The 23,848-nt window shown below is 46.5% G+C and overlaps 1 long non-coding RNA gene across 1 annotated transcript; it reads left to right on the top strand.

Moving 5' to 3' along the window:
- Nucleotides 1-21,141: 21,141 nt before the first annotated feature.
- Nucleotides 21,142-22,018, top strand: LOC119341627. Its single transcript, XR_005165199.1, has 2 exons — nucleotides 21,142-21,246; nucleotides 21,676-22,018. It is a non-coding gene; the product is annotated as an uncharacterized LOC119341627 (long non-coding RNA).
- The last annotated feature ends 1,830 nt before the right edge of the window (nucleotides 22,019-23,848 follow it).

The raw sequence follows: 23,848 nt of genomic DNA, 5'->3' as shown, positions 1-23,848 counted from the left end.
TTGCAGATCACAGGGGCATTGATTCGATTACCATCTTTGGCTCGATGTCTTCTTCTGAGAGCTCCAACTAACATGACAAGAAGAGGAAAGGAAAACTCTAGAAGGATCGATCTTCTCGAAGATCGAACAACTTAGGATCAACTCGCGGAATGAGGCATAGCAATACCACTCGAGCTGAGACACAAAACACACATCTAGATGGATGGGGTGGAACAAATGACGAGGGTTCACTAGGTAGACAACAATTCTACGCTTAAGAGGGTGGTGAATGGTTGTCAATGTAGCAAGGAGTTGAGTTGCCATGATACCATAACGAGACACCTTAGGGACCGTGACTCGTAGATATATCCCCTTAAGTGGCAAAAAGAATTACCTTTGATTCAGAGATCATTGAAACTCTTTTATACCAGCCTAAGGCAAATTCACCAACAATCGATTTGGGAGATGCAAAGGAATGGCATACCCAGACTAGAATGGATGATGTGGATTACCTTGTTGAAGACAACGCAAGGGATGATTTTACTTGCGCATTCTTTCAAGAACTTGAGCATTTCCATATTCATCAAGGTTTTACCAACATCCGTGTCAGGGATCCTGGCAACACAACATACTACCATGATGGATAGTGATGGACGATGCAGATGCATAGGAAGATAACAACTTCTCAGATTTCACCTTAGCGAGGCCAAGGAAACAAAATCTGGATGATCGACCGAGAGACATTTAGCACTCCGCTTCTAATGTTCTCCTTGATGTGCTAGCGTAATCCATTTATAGATATGGTTTGATATCTAGAACATCAAGTAAAAGGTCGGACTTCGGAAACACAAAAATCATAAGGAATAACTAGGGAGTAAATCCTACAAAATCCTTATGGGGAGGTGGCCAACTTCCTCAATCAAGATACTATAACAACAGGTCTTCCGGCTGGGTGTGTTGGCCACGACATCCACTTAACCGGTTACAGAGAGACCATTATTATAGTTCTTGGGAAAATGTTCCAACAATCATATCTGCCTGAGATTCGGATCTGGTTGGTGTTAGGATATTCCAGACTCATCGAGTCTAGGAAGGAAAATGAAAGTTTGCAACGCAAATCGACAAGATGACGTTGTGAGATTCTCGGGAAATGAACTACGATAGCAAGCTCCAAAACATGAGCTGGTTCTGCTACACACATGTGAACACGCTGTCCCAGACAAACATGATCACATGGTAGTCTTACAATAGAACACTACCGAGTTCTGGTAGGGAACCATCATCGGGGATAACGAAGTCTTGTGCATTACCATGGATTAGCACTTAACTCCTTTTCCTTGAACAAGTCAATCAGTGGCTTAGTGTGCTACGGAGTTCATATGGAATGAAGATGATCAGTCTAACAGACCATATAATACTTTGCACGTGCATGACTGACTTGGGATGATTCCAAAGGAGGCAACATTGACTTTCTCGAATTCACGGCGGCAACTTGCATCAAATGCACATGAATTAGAGGAGGTCACTTCCTTCATCCGGACATATGCTCCATGAGCGGGTCATGAAGATAATGCTTATAAAAGTTTCCAATACTAGCTGGATGTTCTACACAATCACGGAGAAGATAAAAATGTTGTTGATGGGCTCAACAACAATTCATCCAGGTTTCCATGAGGATGGAGTTCCATAATTATGTGAACAAGTGATAGCATTGGTCAGACCCAAAAGATATAATGGTGTATGCTCGAGGGATCAACCACGAGTGAGACAACATTACGAATATCGTTGGTTCTGGTCTAATTTGATGATAGTCCATACTCAAATCAAAGGTTGGATAAAATGATAGGTCCATTAACTGATCACGAGGGTCAATCGATGAAAAATATCATCTTTCTTCAACACACACAAACACAAGATATCCCTTTTGGAAATGAACTAAGTTAGGCAAGCTTTTATCTTCCAACTCTCCAAGTTGCTATTCAGCTTAACCATCTAGCTCAGGGGTATCCAACACAGACTCTTGGAGAAGGGATAGTTTACAGGAATAAACCAACTTGATCACGAACTCAACATAGCGGTCAGGTGACAACCTGGTAATACTTCCGAGAAGATATTCAGAAAATCACGAACCACCGATATGTTACTAAGCTCGAGGACAATCTTGCTTTTCAGGGCAAGACGATATGATCAATAGAGCGAGGATTCGAAATAATCCTAACTCATCGATCAAGGGGTGAACCAGGAGAATGGACTAGGTAGCACGATCAATCTTAGAATGATGATTCAATAACCAACATGCTAAGAATGAAATTATTGTCCTTTAACTACCAAGCAACACAGTTGCTAGGAGTATTGAGTTCACACAACATGATTCACTTGTCGGTATTCCGGTTCAACAACACGGGGACTGAGAAATGAATAATGATGGAGAGAGTATCACTGTATCAAGAGTTCATAGGATGGTGTGCAATTCCCATGATAACCTTAATATAAAGAGGGTAATACTTCAGGGTAGAACAGAACAAAAACTGGATTAGTATTTTGGTCTGCGGAGTATGACTACTTTAACCCAATCCTAGATATGGATGAGGTACTGGAATTCATTTCTCCTAGTCATTCTGGGATAGAATGGCTTGACAAACCACAAGAGTAATAGACATCGATGAACGAATGCACACATACTCTTGACTATCAATTGATAGACGAGGGTCAGAAGACAATTAAAGAGGGACAACTCAAAGGAACATACAATTTTCTGAGTTGTGGATGCATGGTTTAGCATGTCAAACGAAGTTCAACATATTTCTTCCGGATAACCCATGCAGAAAGGTAGAACTAGCAGAGCCACAATATAGAATGGAGAACTCATCGAGGATATCCCTGTTGTGATCTTTTGATCCAACAAACTTCTGCCATAAAGTGGTTCATAGTATTTGGAAGAAGGAAATACCACGGACCTCGAGGACTAATGCAAAGGTTACTAATATCCTAGAGGGACTAGCAACACTATCAACATGAAGTAAGTAGGATGAATCTCGGGTTCGGAGACCCAGGACTAGAATACCTACCAACTAAATGGCATCATGGGATGCTTTCGAGAATGATGGCCAGGATCATCACACTGGGAACACAAATCATGTCTAGCTTACTAGATGAACCCCTAAGACACCTAGGGTCATAATAATAACTCCAACATATATGTCGCGGTAATAGAATACCTCAACTCGCAATTAGTGTGATTAACCTGGACTAGAGGAACATCAAAACCAGAGGGAAAGGATTTTGCAAATGCATCAGATTATTTAGAAACCTGGGATGACTCGGACAGCATAACGGCTGTAAATGCTCAAAATGATTGGAGACATGCTACAAAAATGGTGGCATAGCCACTCAGAAGCACAATATCAAGGTTTCGAGATCAACAGTTAACATACAAAAGATAGTAGGAACTGAACGCAAGCGTAGAACCATCAATCCTATAGGACTACGGATTAGTAACACGTGATCCTGATAGAAGAAAGAGAAAGCCTAGTTCCTTAACCCCGTAGGAAAGATAGGATGACTCAGATCAGAAGGGCATAAGGTATAAGGAGTAAAAAGAGCCTTACGTTCCATCCCACAATCAATTCCCTTATATAACTAAAGAATTTCTAGACTCAACTTCGACCAGTTTGGCTTGGTAATCCTACAGGCAGTCAAGCTCTGATACCAAAGCTGTCAGGACCCCGATCCTGAGTCACACCGATCTAGCATGTAACACATCATATCACTTTGCGGCCTCACCCACGATATTCCCACGGGTGCCACCTTACCTGGCCCGGGACCGTTTGCGCCTTTTGGCTCACGTATATGATAGTGCCGCTAGCATCCATATGACAAAGAACCCGGGCTGACATGGCTAGTCGTGAACCCAAAGTGGCACTAACTTACAGGGACAGGCATACATGACCCAACAACGAACATGTCGGTCATCAGCGAGTGAATCCGGGCTGTAGCAACTGGGCTAGCAGGACTCCGGTAAACCGGGCTGTAGCAGGCTAACAGGACTCCGGTATTCATTGCGTGACATTTCCCCGAAGGGACAGACACAGAACGAAGAAGGACACATGCCGGCCAGCCTAAGTGTTCCGGAGCAGTAGCAAGCTACCATGGCTCAGTGGAAACACTAGGAGACATTTCCCAGTAAGAGAGGCTACCAAGGATAAACAACTAGGTTGTCAGATCCCACACATACCAAGCATTTCAATAACATACACACAATATGCTCAATATGTGCAAATACAACATGGCATCACAACATGACTCTACGACTCAAGTATTTTATTCAATAGGCTCCGAGGAGCGAGATATTACAAACATGGGTCTCATGACCCAACACTCAGAGCATACAAGTCAAAGCACATGCGGAAGCTTAACATGTCTGGGTACAGACATCTATAAATGAAAAAGGCGGAGAAGCCTGACTATCTACCAGATCCTACCGAGGGCACAAGATCGTAGCTGAGGTAACAAGCTAAACGTCGAAGTCCACATGGAACTACTAGCGAGACTGAAGTCTCTCTACAAAAACATAAATTAAGCAACGTGAGTACAAATGTACCCAGCAAGACTTACATCAGAACTAACTACATATGCATCAGTATCAACAAAGGGATGGTGGGGTTTAACTGCAGCAAGCGAGCTTTGACTCAGTGGCTATCCTGAACTACGACTGCAAGTAACTCTTTTGAGGTGGTGCACACGAGTCCACATATTCACCATATCAATACACCACTATGGATCCGCTCACGTCTCCCTACGAGAACGCCATCCATAGCACTCACGCTTATCTTGCATATTTTAGAGTATCCACTTTCACTTGTCTATGAACTGTACAGGCAACCCAGAAGTCCTTTACCGCGGACACGGCTATTCGAATAGATCATATTAACCCTGCAGGGGTGTACTTCTTCACACACGCTCCCACCACTTACCGCCGTTTACACGACATGTACTCGGCAACCTTCAAGCGGAAGCCCAGCGAGGGTGTCGGCCACGACCTGACTAACCACACAAGTCTCTTGTCCAGGTTTATCGCCTATTCGGGTTCCATCCGCAAGGAGATCCGGCCGGGGTGTCGCTCACGGCCCCAAACGATGTGTGCAGGGTTCCGAAGCCCACCTCAACGGGTGGATCTATGCTTGGTACACCGTGCCACGGTGCCTAGTCTGTCCCAAGCCCACCTGTACCGGGTGCCACTTGGTAGACTACTAACACACCCTACAAACACCAGAAACTAGTTGCAACTCCTGGACAGAGATCATGTTGATTAATAAGTCGAGAGGGGTCGAGTTACGGAACCCAATGTGTGGTAGTAACTGTTCATGGATCACAAACACAGAACTCAGTTCCTGAGGACGGCTGCAATGAGACAACCCACCATGTACTCCTACATGGCCTCTCACCGCTACCTTTACCAAATCGTGTTCACACACTTAGCTCACACACAGCAGGACATGTTTACACACCTCCGATGAATCAGACCTGACTCAACTCTAAGTAGTAGCAGGCATGACAACAAGCATGAATGAGTAGGCACATCAGGGCTCAAACAACTCCTACTCATGCTAGTGGGTTTCATCTATTTACTGTGGCAATGACAGGTCATGCAGAGGATAAAGGGGTTCAGCTACCGCAGCAAGTAACAAATATGTCGTTGTTGTCCTAATGCAGTAAAAGAGAGCAGGAGCGAGAGAGTGGGATTTTATCGGAATGAACAAGGGGGTTTTGCTTGCCTGGCACTTCTGAAGATAGTATAGTTCTTCACCGGTGTCAACGAACTCGTCGTCGGTACACGTCTACTGAGAGGGAACAAACACCGGCAAACAACAAAGAACACAATCAATGCCATGCACAATATGATGCATGATCATGACATGGCAATATGCTGTAGTTTGAGCTAATGCAACTAGCAACCAGATTAAATGAAGTTGGTTTGAATCCAAGATTCAAATTCAAACTCCATATGTGGATATTAAAATGCCATTTAATTGAATTGTCCTAAACAGTAGTCATAAGTTGTTCTAACATGCATGAAAATGGTACAGATGGATAGATTGGATTTTTCTGATAATTTTTCATATATAAATTATTTGATTTGGAGATACGGTTGATTTTATATGAATTTTAGAAGTTTTGAACATTTTCTGGAATTTCCTGAGATAAAATAAATCCAGAAAATACATATTGCGTCAGCATGACATCACCCTGGTGTCAGCAGGTCAACTGGGTGCCTCCAGGTCAAACCTGACCAGTGGGACCTACTGGTTAGTGTCTCTGGCTGGTTTGGGTGGCTGACAAGTGGGACCAGTCAACGTTGACTTGACCAAGTCAAAGCTGACACGTGGGGTCCGCAGGATTAGCACTAACCTAAACAGGAATTAAACTAACCTAAACAGGCACGGGGGCCCACATGGCAGTGGCTCTGGGGGGGTTAGCGGGGTCATTAGTGCTAACTAAACCGGAATTAGGCCGACGGCTCGTCGCCGACGAGGTCAGTGGCTGCGGAGCGCGTCGGGTTTCGCCCACAGGCGACCATTTGGATGGCGGTTTGGTGCTACGCGTAGCTGGGGGTCGCGAGCATCTGGTAGTGCTAGTGGGAGAAGCTGGGGTGGTCGGAATCTTCGCCGGCGACGACCCTGGCGGTCACCGGAGTTCGGCCGAGGTCGAACACGGTGCTAGTGGGCACGGCGAGGCGCGTGGGGTGGCGTTTTGGACTCCTGCGAGTGCGGTGAGGGCGGTGGTGTGCTCGGAAGCGAGCTTGCGCGGCTGTGGCCACGGCTACGCCATGGCCGGCGGCGAGAAGCTCTCGGCCGCGGTTGGAGATGGGGCTAGGGGGCGAGAACAGGAGAAGCAGCAGGGGCTCACAGCGGATCCATTCGAGGCGGAGACGAGGCCGGGGGAGCGTCAGAGGCAGCGCAGGGTCGCCGGAGATCTGGCGGCCGAAGGTAGAAGACGACGATGGCGGCGATGTTGCAGGACGCCTGAGGATGCGTGGCTCGTCTGGGATGATGCGGACGACGAGGCGGAGCCGATGAGCATGACGGTTGCTCGAGGGACGGCCGGTGAGCGCGGTGGCAGTGTGCGGCGGCGATGGAGGCGTTCGGGCGCGAGAAGGAGAAAAAGCAAAGAAGGGGGAAAGGGTCGGGAGAGAGTGAGAGAGAGCCAGGGGCTGCGTGGCGCCCCGTGGCGTCATCTAGGAGCACCAGGGAGGAGCCAGGCAGGCAGGGAGGGAGGAGTTGGAGGCCTCGGGCGCGCTGGCGTCGACACGCCTCTGCCTACTGGCAGAGGTTGAAGACGACCGCTTCGCCCAGGTGGGCTAGGCCGGCCAGCCGCAGTGCTGGGCCGGTCGGTGGGCGCCAGGTAAGCTTCTGCCAGGTAAGTCCTTCTCTCTCTCTCTCTCTTTTATTTGTTTTAGTTTTCTATTTCTTCTGTAGCTGTTTGGGCTTTATTAAAAATACCAGGGCACTTCTAAAAATCCTGAAGATAATTGTGGGCACCTTCTGAAATATATGCAACAACCCACATTTAGTTTCAGAATTATTTGAGCATTTAAATTATTTATAGCATTCGAATGCCCAAATTCAAATACTTTATGAGTTAATTCAAAAATCCATAAATGGCCAAGAAATATGCTCATCATTTTTGGCAGAGGTTTTCATCTTTATCAAAAATCATGAACATTTCCAAAGACAATTTGGGTTCATTGAAAATATTTTTATTGAACCTAGTTGAATTCAATTGGTGCTAGGGTTTCAACAATCCCCATTTCAGGTTTAAAAGAAATTGAAACATGATGCAACACATGACTAGCTAGCTCAGAGCAAACCAGAAGCTAGGGATGTGACAACAATTGCCTTTAAAGGCACGGTTCAGATATGCATGCGACCGCTTACCCAGCTCCGACGGTTGTTCATGGAAAATCCGTTCAGAGGATTCGTGCGGAGGAAGTCCTCCTTCTCCCCCTTGTACAAGCCGGACAGGATCTTCACCAGATCGTCGGCCGAGCCAGGTCCCTTGCGGCCATGACGGGTGGCGTCGTCGTCTCCGTTGAAGTCCCACATGGGGTGGCCCCTATATTGGAGCGGCTGCACCCCACGCATAATGCATGTGGCCATGACTCCGATCATGGTTAATCCGGAAAGGGCTAGCAGCCGTATCCGGCCCATCAAGTAATGGACGCTACTGTCATCTTCTCATCGAGGGCTCCGTGGGCGTCAACTTAGGCGTTTCTTCAGGGGAGCATTGCTGAACTCCGGAAGGCCGATCCGGACTGGATCCGGCAGCAGAGCGTCCTCCATATAAAACCACTCCGAAGGCCAATCTTCGGACGCCTTCTTCGGGGTCCCGGACAGGTATCCGGTCCCGGCGATGCGCCATATTTCGGCTCCGCCCACTTGATATATCGACCCCTCGTGAGAGCGGGGTACGAGGCAGAACAACCTCTTCCACAGCGCAAAATGGGGCTCAATGCCCAAGAACAGCTCACACAGAGCTATGAAGCCCGCGATGTGCAAAATGGAGGCAGGTGTAAGGTGATGAAGCTGGAGTCCGTAGAACTCCAGGAGCCCCCGGAGAAACGGATGTATAGGAAATCCGAGTCCCCTTATTAAGTAGGAGACGAAGCACACCCGCTCTCCTTTGGAGGGATTGGGGGCGCTCTCCACCTGCTTCCCACCTTTGTAGGTGGCCAGTCCGGCTCGAACCGGAACCATGAAGGCCGGGGGAAGATATCCCTCTGCTTGGAGCGTCACTAACTCGCTGTGTGGGACTGAGCATCTCCTCCAATCTCCTGGCTTAGGGCTGGGAGCGCGAGAAGAGGAGCCGCGTCGACTGTCCATGTTGGAATGGGTTTGGTGTCAGATGCGCCTCGATGAGTGCTTGCGGAAGGAGGATGATGTGATTTGGATCTGGATCCTCGCCTCTCTTATAGGCAGCTTATTTGCGCAGCTAGGGGGTAAAACATAAAAATACCCTGGCTTTTCGCATTCATGCGACACGGGGAAGAAGACCATTATTGGACGCGGAAGCCAAGGAGCGCAGCATTTATGAAGCAACCGGACACTATTCGGCAAACACATGGAGCATGAAGAAGAACCCGCCTTGCAAACGCCGAAGACAACATACGCGCCGGATTCGTCGTTATTGAAGCCTGGTTCGGGGGCTACTGAGGGAGTCCCGGACTAGGGGGTGTCCGGATAGCCGAACTATCATCATCGGCCGGACTCCAAGACTATGAAGATACAAGATTGAAGACTTCGTCCCATGTCCGGATGGGACTTTCCTTGGCGTGGAAGGCAAGCTTGGTGATACGGATATGTAGATCTCCTACCTTTGTAACCGACTCTGTGTAACCCTAGCCCTCTCCGGTGTCTATATAAACCGGATGGCCTTAGTCCATAGGACGAACAACAATCATACCATAGGCTAGCTTCTAGGGTTTAGCCTCCTTGATCTCGTGGTAGATCTACTCTTGTAACCCACATCATCAATATTAATCAAGCAGGACGTAGGGTTTTACCTCCATCAAGAGGGCCCGAACCTGGGTAAAAACATCGTGTCCCTCATCTCCTGTTACCATCCGCCTAGACGCACAGTTCGGGACCCCCTACCCGAGATCCGCCGGTTTTGACACCGACAATGAGCTTCTCATTGCCTTCAATTCTGTTCCGGTAAAATGCCGCATGACCAACCTGCAATCTCGCATGCTTCCTCTTAGTTCCGTTTACATCTATCCATTAAGCAACCATCAATATTATCTCGTCTTCTTTGGCGTCTATGATTTCACTCACGGACTCTAAGTTCGAATTTGACAATGAATCTAAAAAAAATTCTCTACCAACAGATCCATCTACACAAAATGCAAATCTTATGCCACCGACATGAATCTATGAGCTGGTAAACTGATTCTACAAGAAAAGGTTCGGGAAATTTACTTCTGGGCAAGTCATCGAACACCTTAATGTCCCATGGCAGAAGTAGTAGCACAATCGGAACATGGGAAGCAACAAATATTTTGAGGTGTAGGAGCATATTAACGAATGCGGCCAAGGCCAATTCGCGACGGTCCGCACAGGAGAGGTGGCACGAAAAGGCAATGGCATGGACATGTGGGCAGCAATAGAAAGTGTGCCCTAAAATATTTGTGGCATTAATATTTGGCTAAAGATCTGACATTTTTATGATAATTTATATTGGCGCAATGATGAGAAATTTAGTTTGAAAACACGGTAATTTGCTGGGAAAAAAATAAATTGAGTCAGGTTTGTCTTGCTTGCCAGCTAAAACTGCCATCCTCGGCGAACATAATTTACCATAAAAATGTTCGATTTGTCGTGTCTAATTTTCACTTTTGCTGGATATTCGGGTCCTAAAAATTTACATCAACCACGCGGCGACAATTTTGTTGAAAAAATATTTTCAATCAAAATTAAATAAAAACGGCTGTGATTGAACAACATTTTCAATCAAAATTGTTAGAAGGGAAAGAAAGATTTGATGGAATAGTTGTTGTATTGCTTAAGCCTCGTGGGCATCTATATAGGAGTACATGATCATCTTGAAGTACAAGGCAAGGTAGAATAATAACCTATATTATCCTAGCTTTCCTAATAATTAGGATACTCAACATCCCCCCGCAGTCACAATGGTAGCGACACAGACAGTGAGACTGGAGAAGAATCCGAAGGGAAGCCGACGGACACCCCCCCACACACACAGTCGGAACGGTCGATGCATCGCGGAGTCGTGTCTGGAGTGAAAACCGACGAGGTTGCTCAAGTAGGCGGTAGCCCTTTGTGCCATTTGTCGATGTAGCCGAGAGCGTGGGTGGTGGAGCCGTGGTCGAGGTAGCCATGCGAAGAATGCCGTGGTCAAGGTCGAGTCGGGGAGCCGGTGTCGAGGATGTCATTGTGGAGCCGCGGGCGCAAGGGTGCGCCGAGTTAGCATGGGCGTAGTGATGCGCCATAAAGGAGATGGTGTTGATGATGCGTCGCGACGGGTTTGCCAAGCCCGGGGACACATCGTAGACGAAGGCACGCACCGGTGTTGCCAGCACCAGGCATGCGTAGACGGACGAAGACGAAGTTGACGAAGCACCGCACCAGGCTTGCTAGGTCCGGGGACACGTCGTGGACGAAGGCACGTGGCGGTGTCGCCAGCACCGGGCATGCGGAGACTAGGACCTGCACGAGCTGTACGGCATGTCAAAGAAGTTAGAGGGCGAGCAGAGAAGAACTCGACGACGGTTGCGGCGTCCATCGGCGCGGGGCCAATGTCACCAACGGGGGTCGGAGTAGACGAAGTGGTCGGGGTAGATGACGGCGACGCTGACGACGGGCTAGTGCTGGATGAAGACGAATGAGGTGGACGGGGGCTGCGGCGGCTACGGGGTAGCGGCAGCGGCGGCCAAAGAAAAGCGGTGGCGGCGGCCTGATTAGGAGCGCGGCGGCGGTGCTCGAAGTAGGCGGAAAACCCTGACAACATGACGAAGACCGACGCGAACGATGGCGTTCCCGCGCCAAGGGAGACGGCGCGGTCCATACCACGGGAGGTCGATGCGCGGTGACGGCAGAGTGGACCGCGGGCCGCGTCGCTACGACCCAAAGGGGCGATGGAACGGCGGTGGGCAGGTCGGGGCAACGGCGAGAAGACCTCGGGGCGGTGGCGGAGACCGCGGGCCGCGGCGCGACAGCCAGAAGGGGCGGCGCGGTGGAGGAGCGCGGGTCGGTGCAACCGCGGGAACGACCTCAGGACGGCAGCATGGACCGCGTGCCACGCTCGCTACGGCCCGATGGGTGATGCAGCGGCGACGCGAGGGTCGGTGCGGCCACGGGGACGACCAGGAGCGGACGCCCTGGGGGCGGCAGTGGACCGCGGGCGCGCCACTATGGCCCGAAGGGGAGATGCAGTGGTGACGTGGGTCGGTGCAGCCGGGAGAAGAACCACGGGGCGGCGGCGCTGCAGCAGCCCGTTGCTCGATCGGTGGAGGGACGCGCTGAACTCGAAGACGATCTTCACGGGACTTGCGGAGGCGCGCGCAACCGACGGGCCAGGTCGGTCGCACGGCGTAGATGAGGCGGATCGCGGCGGCGGGCGGGTGATCAATCCGATCGCGCGCGAGGTCGGGGACGCCGCTCAATGGAGACGGGGTGGCGGCGGAGTCCGAGATGAAGCCAGCGACGGCGGGCGGCACGACGGCTATGATTGGCCGCTGCATGGCGCGAGGCCGCCGGGTCGGGTGATGCAGGAGTTCCGGTCGAAGCAGGGCGATGACGGCTGGCATAGATCGTCGGGCAGGCCGGCGCGCGAACATTGGCGGTGAAGGGCCGACGCATGACGCTATGCCACCGGGTCGGAGACACCGATGGGCAGACTCGCGGACGGCGCGCGAGGCCGCTGGGTCGGTGCGACCAGCGGGCAGACGCACGGACAACGCGCGAGGCCGCCAGGTCAATGAAGAAGTCGGTTGATCGCGCTGGGGTTGGAGTAGAGGCGCACGGGGTCAAAGGCGGCGGTGGGCGACCCAAACCGATCAAGATTAGATCGGAAGACCAAAAAGAAACCGACGATCAAGATGACTGGTGGGAGAGAGAAAACCCCCGGAGCAAGGGCTCGGGGAAAAGACTCTCTAGGACAGCCGGCCAACACGGCCGGCGGACTAACCCTAGGTACGGGCGGCGCGGCCCCCGGCGGCGGTCATGGAGGTCGACCGCCCCAGGGGCGGCGCGCAGGTGCGGAAGCGGCGACGGCTAGGGTTTAGAACCCGGAAACTGATACCATGTTAGAAGGGAAAAAGAGATTAGATGGAATAGTTGTTGTATTTCTTGAGCCTTGTGGGCATATATATAGGAGTACATGATCATTTTGGAGTACAAGGCAAGGTAGAATAATATTCTATGTTATTCTAGCTTTTCTAATAATCACGATACTCAACAAAAATCGCCATAATAAAAGCTATTATAACAATCGAAATGATATATACACGACTCTTCTAGGATTGCTCTTGGCTTGTATGCATGAGGCCACGCGTTTGGCAGAGGGCGCTGTAGCATGACGTGCCCAGCTAGCTATAGCCATAGCACTGCTAACTTGAACAGATGGCTTCTCGCATAAGCTTTTCACTTCCTCGCGCATTCAACTATCCTCTGCCATAGTGCCATGTGTCCTTCACCTTCGCGGCTCTGCCATGCGTGCGTCGATAAAGGATGCTCTAGCTGGGCACTTCTATCTACTCCTCCTCCCCTTCTCCACCTCCTTTCACTCACCAACGAGTCAAGCTAGCTAGCTAAACTGCAACGTCCAACGTGCAACGGAGGATGGCGGGGGAGCCGCGTGCAATGCAAGATGAATAAGCCAAGTTAGACGCGGCCTGACATGCAAGGCAAGAGTCGATGGCAGGGAAAACAATGATGGAGATGTTCGCTAGGCTGGCGGCCGAGCTGCTGCAGCCGGACCAACATCTACTGCCCGAGCTGGCGGCATTGAAGAAGACCCTGCAGGGTATGCAAAGCTAAGAACGGTCGTTCCTTGCTTACTTCGTTTCCTTTAATTACTACTCCCGTTTCAAAATACTTATCGTGGTTTTAGTTCGAGTAAATTCTTGTATCCATCCAGATACATGCAGGGACCTGTCGACACCCGAACCGTGGTGGCTGCCGGAGCATCTTGCGGCACGTGAAACAGCGCTGTCGGGGAAGGAAACCACGGCGGCACCGTGCGAAGTCGTGGAGGTGCTGCCCGGGGACGTCGAGGCAGATGGATCAGTCGACGTCTGTCTCGTCGAACGCCTGGCCAAGTTGATTCTGGCGGAGTACGAACCGAGAGAGGCGGACTACAAAGCCCAGCAGGCGCTGCACCAAGCCCTCCGGGTGTTGAAGTAAACTTACTAGTAGTACTACCGCACTTTTGTTCAGCGTGTTGATGAGTGTCGGACTCGATGGCAAGCCTGTTTCCATCGAGCTACGTATAGTGAGTAGGTTTGTTTGGAGTCCCTGCTGCTTGCTATCAACGCGTCGTGTCATGTGATGGCATGACAACGTCCGAGTCCGGGTCACAAGTGGTATACGGGCAAACATAGGTCTCGCAAACATGTTCTAATTTGTCATACGAGAGCGTCTACGGCCGGTGTCTCGAACCCGCCACAAACATTTGGGCAGGCCATGCAGTCACTAATTGGTCACAAAAAAGCGACCCACTCGGGCGTCTCAAATTGAGGCCCCTCATATCCAGCCCAAATGTAGGGCGGATATGAGGCGGCCCGGGCACGCCCAGGCGCATCAGCGCCTGACAAGCCCTGCCCATCATCGACCCACTCAGTCCCCACAAAAACCCGAATCCAGAAACCCTAGCTCAGTTTCACTCCATCTCTTTTTATCCCCTGCATTAATTTCTTTGATTTCGATCCACCCCGGTGACCATGTTGAGTTCCAGCAGCCGCTCCGACTCAAACCTCGATGTCAACGAGGAGCTGGCCCTCCGCATTGCCCTCGAAAGGTTCAAGGTGAACACGGGGGTAGTTCTGGATCTGTCGCCTAGCCTCCCCCATCGGCGCAGCGAGGAAAGCAGAAAAGTACACCTCTTAAATGAAATTACCTCTATTTTAAGCAATGAGATGTGGCACATAAGCAAAGCAGAAAAGTACACCTCTTAAATGAAATTACCTCTATTTTAAGCAATGAGATGTAGCACATAAGCAAATCCCTGCTTTCCTCTACGAATGGTCTATCTGTTTAATTTTTATGTTGAGTCAACTTCTTATTCCAACCTCAATTATTCTCCTCTTGGCAATCATACAAACACAAGCCACGACTAGCCGAATCTACGAGTGCCCTCTAGTCAATCAACTTTACAAAGGGAGTTTTGTTTTTTATTAAGTTAAGAAGGACCGAGCATAGCTTTTACCAGCCTCCCTCAAATTTGACAAGTGAATAAACTTTTGTCAACGAGTAAAACACACTTAGCATGGAAGATATTGACTACACAATCGCCCCATGAGCGGTACAGGTACAATAAATAGATGTTCATTTGAAGGTTTTAGAGATAGCACATGCAAATTTTGTTGGAACGACAAGGTAATACCGTATAGAGGTAGGTATGGTGGACACCCATGGAAAAACTTCGCTCAATGATTTTGGATGCACAAGCAGTAGTCCCGCATAGTACATAAATATTTTGCTAGCAAAGAGTATAAACAAGCATCACATGTTGAAGGATCCGTAACAATATAAATTCTATGCAATATATCCAAACTTAACACATTACATTATCTTGCTTGTCCAACTTCAACTTATTTGATCAAGTTGGGAAAATAATTAATGGATACTCATAATCATAAAAAAAAGTCCATGATAATACATTTGTATGTGAACTTTCTCTTCCATATATATTAATCTTTCATTAATTGCTTGTATGATCAATATTGTGATTGTCAAATTTCAATAGATTTAATTTCTAAACCCAATGTGAAATTAATACTAAGCATATGAAACATATATGATTTGAGGTTTATCCAATTCATTCAACAAATTACTCATAGGATATAAGTGAAGCACAAGAGTGAATGACAATCTACATCAAAGAGTAGTTAAGCAAATTAAGTAGTTAAGTGAAGATTCTCTCCAAATCAAAAAATTCAGATCCTATTCAAACAACAAACAAAATGAAAATACGCTCCAAGCAAAACACATATTATGCGATGAATGAAAATATAGTTCCGAGAGGTTACCGGTAATGTTGAAGAAAAAAGAGGGATGCCATTCAGGGTATCCCCAAGCTTAGATGCTTGAGTCTTTCTTGAATATTACTTTGGGGGTGCCTTGGCATCCCAAAGCTTAGGGTCTTTCCACTCCTTATTCTACTCATATCGATATATCACCCAAAACTTGAAAACTTGAATCACAAAAAACTTAAAGAAATTTCGTGAGATTGGTTAGTATGATAAAGAGCAAATTAAATCATTCACTTAGGTACTGTCAATTCGAGATTCATAATTGTTCTCACACAATGCCTACTTCACTCTATCATTAGGACAAGAATCATCACCGTCCTCATCCACCTTCCAATGATGAACCCCACTTTCCCACACCAGGCGACAATGACTCTATATTTTTCCTACTTCCTGGACTAACATCCTAGGCCAAGGTTCAGGTACTTTCTTTAGTCTAAGGCCAAGGCTTAGGTTTTCACCTAACTTCCTATACCATGGCAGAGCGTGCCTCCGTAACGAAGCCACGCGACATTCGTTCAAGAGGATAGCCCGCCACACAGAAAAGGCCCACTGTAGCACACTGTACCTCCTTGTATTGCCAGGGTATCTTATTTTTTCGTGGACCAACAGTGTTGCGTCAGGGGTACTTTCTCGCATCTAAGCCTGGGCACCGAAATGCCTCATCTAGTCTTCTTCTTCCTCCAATAACACCGCCCGTTGGAGATTGAAACTGAACCAACAGTAAAGGAAGGCGACACCTACAAACACCCTCACCATACCAAGCTTTGAAGATCACAATATTCACTCGCCCCTTGAGATGAGGTTTATAAATCGCTAAAGCAACATCAACTAGAGCATCATCCCATGCAAAACAGACTTGCAACCCATCACCATCAGTTGAGAGGGTTAAAAAATTAGGCTAAACCATAGAACAACACTAAAGATGTCAAAGTCACCACACCAATAACCAGCTAATAGCTCTTCCGAAAAGACACACGAATGCCAAGATATGAAGGGAACCTATAGATCTAGGGACACAAACTCTCACAACCCTTCATTGGCGCCGAATCGGACGTTGCCGAGGTAGGAACTAACCGGAGAAACTTTATTCCAACAGGCTATCATCGCCACCACCTCGTCAATGTCAACAGAAAAACACAAACCTAACGAAAAAATGGGATGAACGGGTCCCCACTCCTCTTGCTGCTGCTGAGGCCGCCTGACAGGAAAGTGGAGGGCGGCCGAAGCGGTGGCGTGTAGGGAAGCTGTGACGACGGCGGTTCGGGATGGGGGAGAAATTTGCACTAGTTGTACGTCGGGAGCTCCTAAGTGGTGCTTAAGGCGCCACTTGGAGGAACAGGCACACACTACGCCTTGGCGTTGGGTGGCCCATGTAAGGCAAGCGCTGGGTTCCCCCATGGTCGCTCGTGCATAGTTGATTTTTTTATTAAAAAATAAGGAAAAAAGCAAAAGAAAAGAAAAATTCGCAAAAAAATAGAAAAAATTGTGAATTCAAAGATGTTATAGGATTTTGAAAAAATGTTCGCAAACTTAAAAAAAGTTCATGAATTTGAAAAAATCATCAAATTTGAAAAAAAGTCATCGATTAGAAAAAAGCTCGTGGAATTTGAAAAAAAGTTCATCAACTTTGGAAAAAAGGTCATAGAATTTTAAAAAAGGTTCATAGAATTGAAAAATAGTTCATCAATTTTGAAAAAAGTTCATCGATTTTGAAGAAAAGTTCATCAAATTTGCAAAAAGTTCATCAAACTTTCACAAAGCATCAATTTTGAAAAATTCATCAATTTTGGAAAATTTTCATCAATTTTCAAAAACACTCGTGAAATTGACAATTGAAAGATAAAAGGAAAAATAAAAAATAAAAAGGGAAAGAAAAGGGAAAAAGAAAAAGATAAAATAAAAAGAAAAGAAAGAAGAACAAAGGAATAGAAAGGTTGTAACTAACCACATCGGTGTTTGATATAATTCACATCGATGTGATGGTTTAGTTGGGCTACCGCCTCTTTTTATTTTTGCAGCAGTTTAAAACAGAAATAGGAAGGGGATATGGGCCGGTCCAGCACGACGCGGGGAAGAAACGGGCGTCTTAAGCGCCGTTTAGGAATTGTCCTCCAAGGAAGCCGCCGATTCCAACGCCCGCTTGGGACTCCACATATGGCCCAACGAAGCCCAACTCCAACCCAGTTCTTTCGGCACGGCACCGCACAGCGCAAACCGGGCCGAAGTCCTTCTTCCCCACGGAGTTCCCCGCGCCGCGCTTCCTAAAATACCATACCAGGAGGGCCGCCGCCGCCTCTGGCGAATCCTATTTGGCGCTGCAGGCGCCCGTTAATATGTATTTTGCTAACGGGCGCCTGCAGCGCCCCGCGCTGGGCCGCCCCATATAAGAGTTTTAATAAACGCAAAAAAAGGTGGGCAATCGGGTTTTCAAACACACTACCAATTCCTCGTGAGCGTTTCCTTGCCAACCACTACACCATGCCTCGCTTGTTGGTTGAATTTCCTTGTTTTTGCTTCTTGTTTTAATACTGTTTTTGATTTTCTTTTTCTTTTTTTCTTACCCCTTTCTGTTTCTTCTTTTTGTTTTACTTGATGCGGGATTTTTTATAATTCGTGAACCTTTTTTACAAATTGATAAAAAAATTCTAAATTCGGTGAACATTTTTTCAAATTCGATGAACTCCTTTTCAAATTCAGTGAACTCTTTTTAAATTTAATGAACTTTTTTCAAACTTGAAGAACTCATTTCAACTTCCACGCACTTTTTTAAAAATTTGATGAACTTTTTTCAAAATTGATGAACTTTTTTTTCAAATTTGATGAAGTCTTTTCAAATCTAATGAACTTTTTTGAAAGTTGATGATTTTTTTTTAAATTCGATGAACTTTTTCAAAATTCAGTGAACTTTTTTCAAATTCGGTGAACTTTTTTCAAAATTGATGATCTTTTTTAAATTTCATGAACTATTTTTTTAAATTTGATGAACTTTTTTCTAGATTGATGAACTTTTTTCAAATTTGATGAATTTTCTTAAAATTTGATGAACTTTTTTCAAAAAATCATGAACTTTTTCCATTTTTGTGATTTTTTTTCAATTCGTACAGAGCATTGTTGAAAAAAAAATATTTTTTTTCAATCCGTGGCTTTTGTGTATGCTTTTTCAAATGTATGTTTTCCTTATTCAATTAATTATTGTGAGTATATAATACTAGTATATGTTTAGTGTTTTTACTGAATGAATGGTCAAATGAGTTCTGTTTCCGTTGTTGATCAGCAAACGGAGGTCATCGTAGTGCTTAACACATGTGTGCGTTTACCTTCTCATTCAGAGATTCCTCGCCGTTTGCTTTTTTCTGCAGGTTTAGGGTTGTTGGGCCGGCCCATGTGGTGAGGCGCGCGGGCGCCAGCTGGGCGCTTAAGGCGCCGAACAGGGGCATTTCCTAAACGGCGCCCGTTGCGCCCGTTACAGGCATGGGCGCAAACGGGCGCACACCCCTTCGATGCTCTGGGCCGGCCCATCTAAAGTGTTCTCTTTTGTGTCTTAATCTGCAAAAAAAGGGCGCCGCCAGGTTTCGAACCAGCTACCTCTCTCGTGAAAGATCATTGACTAACCACGCGGCCGGCAGCCGGGATCTGGTTATGTTTTACTTTTTCCTTCTATTATTCGTTTTTCTTCCCTTTTCCCTTTTTTTCCCATTTTCAATTTTTCGTTTTTTTTTCTTTCATCTTGGTCCGATGAATTGGTTTGCAAATACATGGTAGTTCATCGTATTTGAAAAAAGTTCATCGTATTTGGAAAAGATTTCATCAAATTTGAAAAAAGTTCATCGGATTTGAAAAAAGTTCATCGGATTTGGAAAAAGTTCATCGATTTTTAAGAAAAAAGTTCACAAATTTCAAGCAAAAACATCAAGCTAGAGAAAAAAAAGGAAAAGCAAAAAACAAAAACGAAAAAAGGAAAAAAAAGAAACACTGAACATTTTTTTAAATACGCTGAACTTTTTTTAAAACATGCTGAACAAAATTTCTCTACACGCTGAACATTTTTTATACACACTGAACATTTTTTCAATGTACGGCGAACAATATTCAAATACACATAGAACTTTTTTTGAATACGATGAACTCCTTTTGAGTGCATGCTAAACAAAATTTCTATACATGATGAACATTTTTTTATACACACTGAACATTTTTTCAAAATCGATGAACTTTTTTCGAATTCATGAACTTTTTTTTCCAAATTGTTGAACTTTTTTCGTTTTTTTTCTTTTGTTTTGGTCCGATGAATTGGTTTGCAAATACATGGATGTTTTCTTCAAGTTGATGAACTTTTTTCAAAATCAATGAACTTTTTTTGAATTTCGATGAACTCTTTTTGAATTTGTATGAACTTTTTCTAATGTTGATAAACTTTTTTCAGATTTGGTGAAGTTTTTTTCAATTTCGATGAACTTATTTCAAATTCGATGAACTGTTTTCAAAACCGATGAACTTTTTTTCCAAATTGTTGAACTTTTTTCAAAATCGGTGAACTTTTTTCAGAATTGATGAAACTTTTTTGAATTTTGATGAACTTTTTTCAAATCTGTGAGCTTTTTTCTCTAGATTTGTGAACTATTTTTCAAACGGATAAACCTTTTTCAAAATCGATAGACATTTTTCTTAAAGTCGTGAACTTTATTTTCCAAAATCAATTAGTTTTTTCAAAACAAATGAGATTTTCTGTAATTCATGAACTTTTTCCAAAATATTTTCACAAAAATTAAATCAAAGCGCGACAGTAAATGTTGCCATGTGTAATAAATAGCGCGGCTACAAGTGCACTTAAAATGTTCGCCCTGAGTTTATTCAGTAGCACGTCGTAGGTCAGGTGGTTAGGCATACACGTTAGCTGTTGTCATTAGTTTCTTTTTCTTTCTCTGTTATTTCTTTTGGGCTTGCTTGTGCTGTTTGCCCCAGCATCGGACTATCAGTTGTATCGTGTGGTTGCTATATTTATATAGCGGGGCGAAAGCCTATTTCGAGGAAAAATGTTTATGTCTCAATTGACTGAGTTTATTTTCCGGAATCACTGACAGTCAAGAAAATGTTCTTAGACCTCAGCTACTCAGCTAGTAAATTCAATTATATTCATACTCCCTCCGTCCCAAAATTCTTGTCTTAGATTTGTCCAAGTACGGATGTACCAAGTCACGTTTTAGTATTATGTACATCTGTATCTAGACAAATTTAAGACAAGAATTTTGGGACGGAGGGAGTAGTTTTTAAGGTTATGATGCACTGCAATACTGGTTATCATCCAGACTGCCTGTCATGTTGTCTGCTACTAGTAGTGTAGTACTACTTCAGTCGTCAAATGGTTTTCAGAGTCTTCATTTTCGTATTACACATGCAGTCATGGTTGCTGTGGCCCAAGTCAAGCTGAAGAGAGTAGAAACACGTACAGTTCTGTTGGTAGTTGTGTCCCAAGAAGCCATGGAGTGGATTCTGTACTTCAGGTCAGTTTGCTGACTTCCTTGTATATTTTCGTGCTATCAGGCATTTCTCAAGTTTCTGGAACTAACTTTGCATTTTTGACAAGCCACATTCCGATCTTTCTCAACTGTCGCATACCATTTTGTTCGCCAATTCTGTATTATGTGTGTGATGTTGAATTATAATTTTGGTGGTGGCACGCCCTATTTTTTTTCCTGGCTCAGCCACTACCCATTTATTATATGTAAGCTTATAAAATTTGGATTTTGCAAATTAACTACTGAATGTCATCTTTTCCTTCACAAATTAGTGTTGTTCAGTTGTTTAAGTTCTCCAGAAACTTTATATTGTTCTAAAGGTCTGCATATATAATTCAAGAAACATTTAATGTTATGTTGATCACAAACTTATACTTAAATTATTTGAATTCTTTAACTTTTTTTGGCCTGTAGGTTCGCTGGCTCAGAACTTGGAAGCGAACAAGTGCCATGGCGAACTGCTTTGAGCTTGATGAAGTGCATATGAAGGCAAAGGTTGCTGGATGTTACATACTCCCTTCGTTCCAAAATAGATGACCCAATTTTGTACTAATGCTTTACTTTCAAATTCTCTGAATTCTTTCACGTAACATTTCTTGCTTATAGGTTCTATCTTGTTTTAAGTTGCCTGGTGGTGTATGAGCAAGGCTGGAGATATATAGGCTTATAGTCCAACAGTCAGAGGTTGATTTGCTATTCCTCGGTCTATGTAAATGTATAAATCGATGATGATGTACAAACAAATGATATTTTGTTTTTTAGAAAAGGAGATGAAGGGGTGCAAGCCGGGCCACATCTGCCGCTACTCCTATCCATATGATGAAGGGGTGCAAGCCGGGCCACATACCCAGAGCTCTCACCTAAGCCTAACATCTAAAGCCGGAGGCACGACCGAGCCATCTACCGGGTGTGGGGCACAAACCAGTCCAACGCACTCACATGTGTCGCTGCCGCCATTTTTCACTGGTCCATCTTCAGAGTACGTGTGAATAATATCTATAAATAGAATTGTATTGTGTACTTCACATTTATTACATGAACAGTACTGTGTACATCACAATACTGTATGTGCATTTTTTTAAATCCAAAAATTGCTAGCGGTGCCCGGCAGAGCACAGTGCTCGCCATTGGTGCATGTTGCTTCTGTGCAAACTTGCTCTGGTGCATCCTTTAGTAGTGGCGGGTGCTGGTTAATGCCGGCCTTGCTAACTGATTATCAGTGGCAGGTGGGCGACCGCCACTGGTGGCCTGTTAGTAGTGGCGGGAGGTCAGTGGCGGGCTTGTTGGGCCTGTAGCCCGTCACTAATGCCATTTTGCGGCTGCCACTGCTAGGCATTCCTGCAATAGTGTGTGTGGCGTGGGTGAGACTCCGAGCAAAATCTAAGTACTCCAGCGTCGATGACGGCGATGTATGTGGGTGCCGCGCCCTTCTTGCCCCCGCTCTCTGAGCAAGGGCTTTGAGGTGAAAACCCTTGAACGTCTCTTCGGTCTTGACGGTGGCGGGGACGTAGCATGGTCACCCTCTTGGGAGGTCATCATGGAGCTCAGGTACTTTCTGGTTGCATCGCGTCTACATTGGGAGGCAAGCTTGGATCCTCACTTGAAGCACAACAATCAACTGGTGCTATGGAGTAGCCATTGATGCTCGACAAGATCATCTTGGACGGCGGGTGAATCATTTTCCTTAGACAAAGGGTTTGTCTAATGCTCTATCAACTGAGTCTTACTTAGTCGACTGCTATTATTATCTATGCTCATTGTGTCCAATAGCATGTGCAATGCACACGCCATAATGACTGGGTCGGCCCACATGTAAGAGCATCTCCAACAGGCGCGCTAGAAAACGCGCCCGCGCGGTAAAAGTGTTTTTTTAGCGCGCGCCGACCGGTTTCGCGCGCTCCAGCGGTGGCAGAAAACAAGCGCGTGCGGGAAAAGGCGGCAGCTCGCGCACAAGATTTGGCGCGCCGCTTCGTGCGCGCCTATAAAACTGCAGCGCCATCTGCCGCTCTCTCTCGCTCTTTCCACTGCTTTCCCTCCTCGTCGCCGACACGCTACCACTGCGCCACCATGTTGCCTCGCCGCCGAGGAGGTTCAGGCTACCGCGGCGTCCGCGTGCGCCTGTCCGGCACCTACTCCGCCTCAATTTAGTCGGGCGGCGGCGTGCTCCTCGGCCTAGGAACCTTCGACACCACCCAGGATGGCGCGCGTGCGTACGACGCTGCGGCGTGGCGCCTCCGGCGGTCCCGTTGGGACATGAACTTCACCGACGTGTCGACGCGGGAGCGGGCACAGGAGTTGGCGCCTTTCTCGCGGCTTACCACCGACGAGGATCGTCGCAAACACCGGAGGCGGGAGCACCGTCTTAGCCTGGCCAAGATGGACGAGGAAGCCATGGCGGTGTGGAGGCAACGCTTCCCACGAGACATCATCAACAAAGAACAGTTTTTCGCCAAGAGGAGGGCGGAGAGGAAGGAGAGGAGGAAGGACCGAGCCGCCTATAGCGAGGACAAGCGAACGCGAAAGGCAGACGCTAAATACAACATGGTGCTAGGAGATGCGTCGTCCTGGGACTCCCGCGACGAGTGGT

Source organism: Triticum dicoccoides, chromosome 7B (genome assembly GCF_002162155.2).
Source record: "Triticum dicoccoides isolate Atlit2015 ecotype Zavitan chromosome 7B, WEW_v2.0, whole genome shotgun sequence".
In the NCBI taxonomy this organism is placed as follows: Eukaryota; Viridiplantae; Streptophyta; class Magnoliopsida; order Poales; family Poaceae; genus Triticum; species Triticum dicoccoides.
This window is presented reverse-complemented; position numbering and strand designations above follow the sequence as displayed.